The sequence below is a fragment of the Topomyia yanbarensis genome, chromosome 2 (genome assembly GCF_030247195.1).
Source record: "Topomyia yanbarensis strain Yona2022 chromosome 2, ASM3024719v1, whole genome shotgun sequence".
Taxonomy (NCBI): Eukaryota; Metazoa; Arthropoda; class Insecta; order Diptera; family Culicidae; genus Topomyia; species Topomyia yanbarensis.
The window spans coordinates 114,340,195-114,346,431 of NC_080671.1; positions in this window are offsets into that span (position 1 = coordinate 114,340,195).

Here is a 6,237-nt window from a genome sequence, read left to right on the forward strand (position 1 = left end):
TCCTAGATCCTTCACGTGGTCAACGCGTTGTAGTAGAGTTCCTGCGATGTTATAGTTGAAGGTAAGCATATTTCTCGTTCGATAATAGCTGATGACAAAACATTTTGCAACGCTAAGGACCATCATGTTTCTTATACACCAGTTATAAAAGGTGTCAATAAGATGCTGTAGCTCACGGCAATCGGCTTCATTCCGTATAACAAGAAAAAATTTTAAGTCGTCGGCAAAAAACAGCTTTCCTCCACGGCTTAGAACGAAAACCGCATCGTTCACGAACAATGAAAAAAGTAGTGGACCTAGCGTACTACCTTGAGGAACTCCGGAAGTGTTGAAAAAGGATTCTGAAACAATATCGCCAATTTGAACAACGATTTCACGGTGCACAAGGTAGGATCGAAGCCAATGGCAGAATCTAGTAGAACACCCTAGCTTATTAAGCTTTGTTATCAGTATCTCATGATTAACTCTATCAAAAGCTGCCTTTAGATCAGTGTAAATAGTATCCACCTGCAATTTCTTAGACATTTGTTCCGTGCAAAATGACGTAAAGCAGACGAGATTCGTCTCGACTGAACGTCCTGGGAAAAATCCGTGCTGAGATGTACTAATGTAGTGTCGACAAGCAGAAAATAACGCCTCGTTGATAATTGATTCAAACACTTTAGATTCGACTCCTAGCGAAATGATTTCGCGATAGTTCGATATGTTGCGTTTGTCACCTTTCTTGAATACCGGGAACATTACTGAGCATTTCCAATCCTCAGGAAACGTTTGCTGCTGAAGCGATAGGTTAAAAATATATGCAAGTGGTGTTACAAGTAAGTCCGAACATTTTTTCAATACAGTTGAAGGTATAACACTGAGGCCGGGTGCATATGATGACTTGGTTTTCCGAATTGCAGATATAACCATTTGTTCAGAGACAGTAAACACATCCAAATCAACAGCACAAGCAGGAACGTCGCGAGAGGCATTTTCGAGTTCGTTTGCGGTTGGCGAGTCAGTTGAAAAAACACTCGAGAAGAATCTGGCAAACAGCGTACATTTCGCCACAGTTGTCGTAGCTTCTTCGCCGTCGTAAAGCATCCTTGATAGAAGTCCAGTTTCTTTTCGCTTCGTGTTGACAAATGACCAAAAGCCCTTCGGGTTTCGGCGTAGATTATTCTGGATGCGGTTTACATAGCGTTTGTACAGAAGCTTGTTGTAACAACGATACTCATTACTGGCTAAAGTGAACATGCGCTTATAAAGAGGACACCGTCGATTTGTGTACGCACGTAGGGTTTTTGCTCGAGTACGTTTTAGCTTTCGAAGAGTGCAGTTTGACCAGGGCGGCTTGCTAGGAGACTGACATTTAGGCACTGAGCTCTCAACACAGTTCAGTAGTAGTCGCTTGTAGATGGCAACTGCAGCATTAACACTCACTTGGGCATGCAGTACACTCCAATCAATTAGCGACAGAGAACTGCGCAGCTTTACAAAATCAGTTTTGCGAAAGTTGAGACGGTCGACAGAAAGAGTTTCTACATACTGAACTGATCGAATAGTGCCAATTGAGATTTCAAGCGCGGGATGAAAGTTGTCAAGTGGAACAATCACGCTGGATGGTTCATTGACGGAACATACAGGTATAATAGTTTCACTAACAAAGACGAGATCCAGAAAGCGTGATTGGTGGTTAGGAATCATGCTTACTTGACTTAGTCCGTTGAAAGCAAATCCATCCAGTAGCAAACGACTGGCGATGTTGGTTGTCGAAGCAATCGGGTCTGGGTAAGCGTATCCGTGTCGTGACGGCACCCAAATGAGCCCTGGCTGATTGAAATCACCAAGGACAATCATCACGCAATCCGCGCCAGCTTGTGAAGAAGCGTTATTCACAGCATCCATGTGAAGTTGCATGATATTGCAGTCGAGTCGCTTTTCAGGAGGAATATAGACAGCACCAATATAAAAGTTCCTCGATGGAGTTGTAATTCTAACCCAAACAGCCTCAACACTGGTTAAACTACCTACATCAATCTCACATGAGGCAAATGCGGTGGAAACAGCAATCAAAACTCCTCCTCCACGTCCGCGAATACTGTTGCCACTATTTCGGTCCGCACGGTATACGGTGTAAGCATCGCCGAAAAGCTGCACTGATGTTATACGCGCATCGAGCCATGTTTCGGTGAAGACGCAAACATCGTAGTCACCGTCCACAGCAGCCAAATACACGTCACGTGTTAATTTTATCTCTTCTCCTTTTATTTGGACAGTGGTTTTTTGGCGCCGTCATAGACGATAGATATTTAGTTGTGATTAGACCTGGGGGTACTCGCTGTCAAAATCTCATTTAATGAAAATCGGCATTGGTGGTATTTGGTTTTAAAAGATTTTGATTATGAAACTAATATAAAATTCAAACTTATTTAAAATTTAAATTTTCGGGAGGCGTCCTTGGCCCCCAGGACCCTCCCCTTGGATCCGCCACTGTCTTTAAGGGTAGTAAAACCCGTACTGCACTGTGCTTCGACATATTCGATATTACGTGCGCGGTCTGGTGGAACATACAACGCACACTAGTAGAATATACGGCCGCTAAGCTCGATAATCGATAGAGATTTTCCGATTACCAATTAGAAAGGTTGTATTTTCCAGAGCACAAATGACCGCGCGTTTCCATCAACAACCAAAAGCACATTTTCGACAACGAGTAGGTACCTAACCTATACGTTTGCATAAAGCTTCGAACCGATCGGTGTAGGAAAAAGCTTATTTATACCAGTTTATGTGCGAGAGTGAGAGGAAATCTTTCTATGACTAGCATTCGCTTTTGTTATTGTTCTTCATTCCAGTTCCAAATGCGCATGCGTTCACATTTCCATTTTCATCACTTGTTGATTGAGTCGTCAAGGATGCCGCTGTCATCGCCGGTGGCGTCCCATGTGACTCGGCTATCGAGACCGATGCAACGGAGGGTGGAATGCTGGCGCTGGTTTTATATGTGTGCCGAATGCAGGTTGATAGCGGAAGGAAGTGTAAATTTGCTACTGTATTCGTGTGGTTATGTTCGAGAGTATGAATTCCAGTACTTCTCTCAATGTATGCTTATCGAGAACTGAGAACATAATACATCGAGAGACCGCCTACGCAAATTTTTTGGTCCGGATCTCTGCACTGGACAGGACTGTTTGAATCAAGTGTTGGTATGCGATAAATTTATCTACCATGAACGATTCCTTGCAATGGGACAAATGAAGACTTTTTTTCATTAGGTCCAATCTGTAAATGAGAGCCTCTGTTTTCGCTTTTTGTTTCGTTTATTACTGCAAAACCATAAAACTTTTTAAACATTTATCAGTATGTTTAGAAAGACCAAGGTTTTTACTAGCTTATTATGCAAACAGTTCAAGGGAAATCAGAAAGGCGACCAAGTAATTCGCGGAAGAGGAAGTAAACAAAGAGAGGCTATCTTTTGTAGATTGGACCTATTGAAAAAAGTCTTCAAATATTTGTTCGCGGGTTCACTAGAGACGATATAATCGTCAACGAAATATGAGAAGACAGCTGGCTAGGGGGTCGTCAAAAGTGAGTGTTTTTCGCTCTTTTGGTAGCGCATCTACGGAGAAGATTGGTTTACAACCATTTCATGCGTGAAGCTAATATGTTTTACGGTTCGACTTCGTCCCCTCAGAATTTGGCATTTGTCTAAAACACCCGATTGCCACTAGTCCAAAATCGGTAACACTACTTGTGAACATACCTAAACGACTTCTATCTTGCGATGTCGTGCAAACAAAACTTCCTGTCACCAGCAGTTCCAAACGTAAACGAGAATGCCTAAAGCTCTTTACCCAACTGGATTAGTAACTGTAGTATGTTTGTGAATTTCAGTTGTCAAAGCACAGATTCGTCAATGTGACACTTGAATATCATATGATATGAGATTCAGTAGTTGGATTCACAAAGAGCACATGAAAATAGCTGATCGCGCTGAATAGCACACATGTGATAATTTAGTTTGTCGTGGCGGCTTGAAGGCCTGATCAGAATACCACAATGCACAATGTTTTAAAACGTCGTTCTCCTGCTCAAAATGATAGCGTCTAAACCATTAACTTTGAAAGTATAGTTTGTTCGGAGAAGTTATTGCCCTTATGATTGCGCATCCAGAGGAGTATATCGTTCAGTGATTAATTCACATAAAAGTGATACACGAAATCTATTTTCTGAACTAAATACAATATAGACTTTGTGTCTTCAGCAAAGTTACAGCAAATGACACTATGTATCTAGCTTTAACAGTTTACAAGTTATAGAACATATTATATGGAACACCCCTCAAAATTAGTATTTTCTTGATAGCTTTTTTAGACATTCTTCTACGTTCTTGGAATCTTCCACAAAGTTGTTTGCGGTGTTTAGTCACATATTTTTGCGAACAAAATAGCTTCCTATCTGTTGTATTGAACACGATACAGTAAGATTCTGTTTTTGGTATGCTCCCTTTTCGGCACATTTTGATTTTGGCAACAAATGTGTTCCGTTTTTGGCAACATTTTTGTCACAGATAACAGACATTTAGGCTAGAAAAAAATTTCTTCAAAAACCTTTGTAAACTTTCAAATTGATATACATTGCAAATCCGTGTTTCACTATAGCCATCTACGCAACTGTTTGCTACAGGTGTTTGACAGCTGCATTCCAAATGCGTTGCATCGATCACTGCGCCACCTACAAACGTTTGCCAAGCGTGCTTCAGACGTTTGATTTATTCGGAATTTCAGTAGGGGAGACTGAGGAGACTTGATCCCCTTTTTTTTATTTTTCAATCCTACTCAGTGGAATGATAAAAAAAAACATGTATTTTTTGTAGTTTTATATTGTTTCTAGGGTTGACTGATAATCATTAAAAAATTACATGGAAATATTATACTGGACATGAGCTATGAGCATTTTTGGAAAACAACAAAAAAAATGGAAAAAAATTTGATTAGTGGAGACTCGATCCCTAATTTGGGGACACTTGATTATTTTTTGAAAATGTGTTTAAAAGAGCATGTAGGGTAATAAGCCTATTTTTACCCTGATAATAGAATATCATTCTACCCATCTGAAGCCTTTGGTTAGAGCAGCGTCTGCCATCTTTGCTCAACGCATTGCGATGCCAATGCATTGGCTCAAATGTTGTTGCGATAATTGGGTTACTCGATTAGAGTTTTTGCTGCACTCAAACAGAAGATTTTCACCATTCTCAAGACAATTTTGTTATTATATTGGCTTTTAATAAGAGTCGAATGACCTTAAGGCTAAAACCTATATAATCGAAATAAAAAATGGCTCCTCATAACAAAGCAAAGAAGCTGAAATAATAAAATTAATAATGAAATAATGTGGTACCTTCCATAATAAGGCAAAAATAGGTACCTAACCCCATTCAATATGTATTGTGGTATTTATTAAATTGTTGTGATTAGATATTACTCTTTTTGTTGCTACATATTACACATCTCTCGCCTGATTTTTTTACGAATTCTCCAATTCTCTGTGCAATTATTTGAAAGTTGTCGTTATTATGGTTGAGGAACGTCAAATGTGGGATGCATGGTTGCTACGTATACTGTAGTAAACAATTACAGTTAAGTTTTTGTACGATGAAGCGTTCATTTTTGACAGTTTTTTTTGTTATTTTATGGCAACAATGACTACAATTGTTCTGGTGTGAATTTGGTTATTTTCAGTGGTGTGTATGAAACAATGCGAAGGGGATCAAATCTCCACGAATTTGAAGGGATCAAGTGAACCCATAGCATCTATTTCAGCAAACTTTAGTACAAATATAGTTGAACAAAAAAATCAGCTCAATAATAACGTATTCATATAATTGACATTCTTCTGTAATTCTGTATGCAAAAGTATAGTATAGTGGGTGACTTTATCATTATCATTGCATATAAGTTTGCTTACTTTTATAGTTCATCCCATTTTGTATCCCATTATTTCACACTGTTCTAATTTTCAGCTTCGTTGATTAATTTCTGTTTTTTTTTCATTTCCGTCGTTTTGTTTGTTTATTTATATTTCACTTTATTATTATTTTAATTATTCTTTTAGATTTTCTTTAAATGTCCTTATTTCTATTTCTTCCTTATTCTTTTAAATTTTTTCATTCGTCTATTAACATAATTTGCTCCATTTCACAAGTTTTTTTTATATTTTTGCCTTTCTCATATAGAAAGGTTATGCAATCAC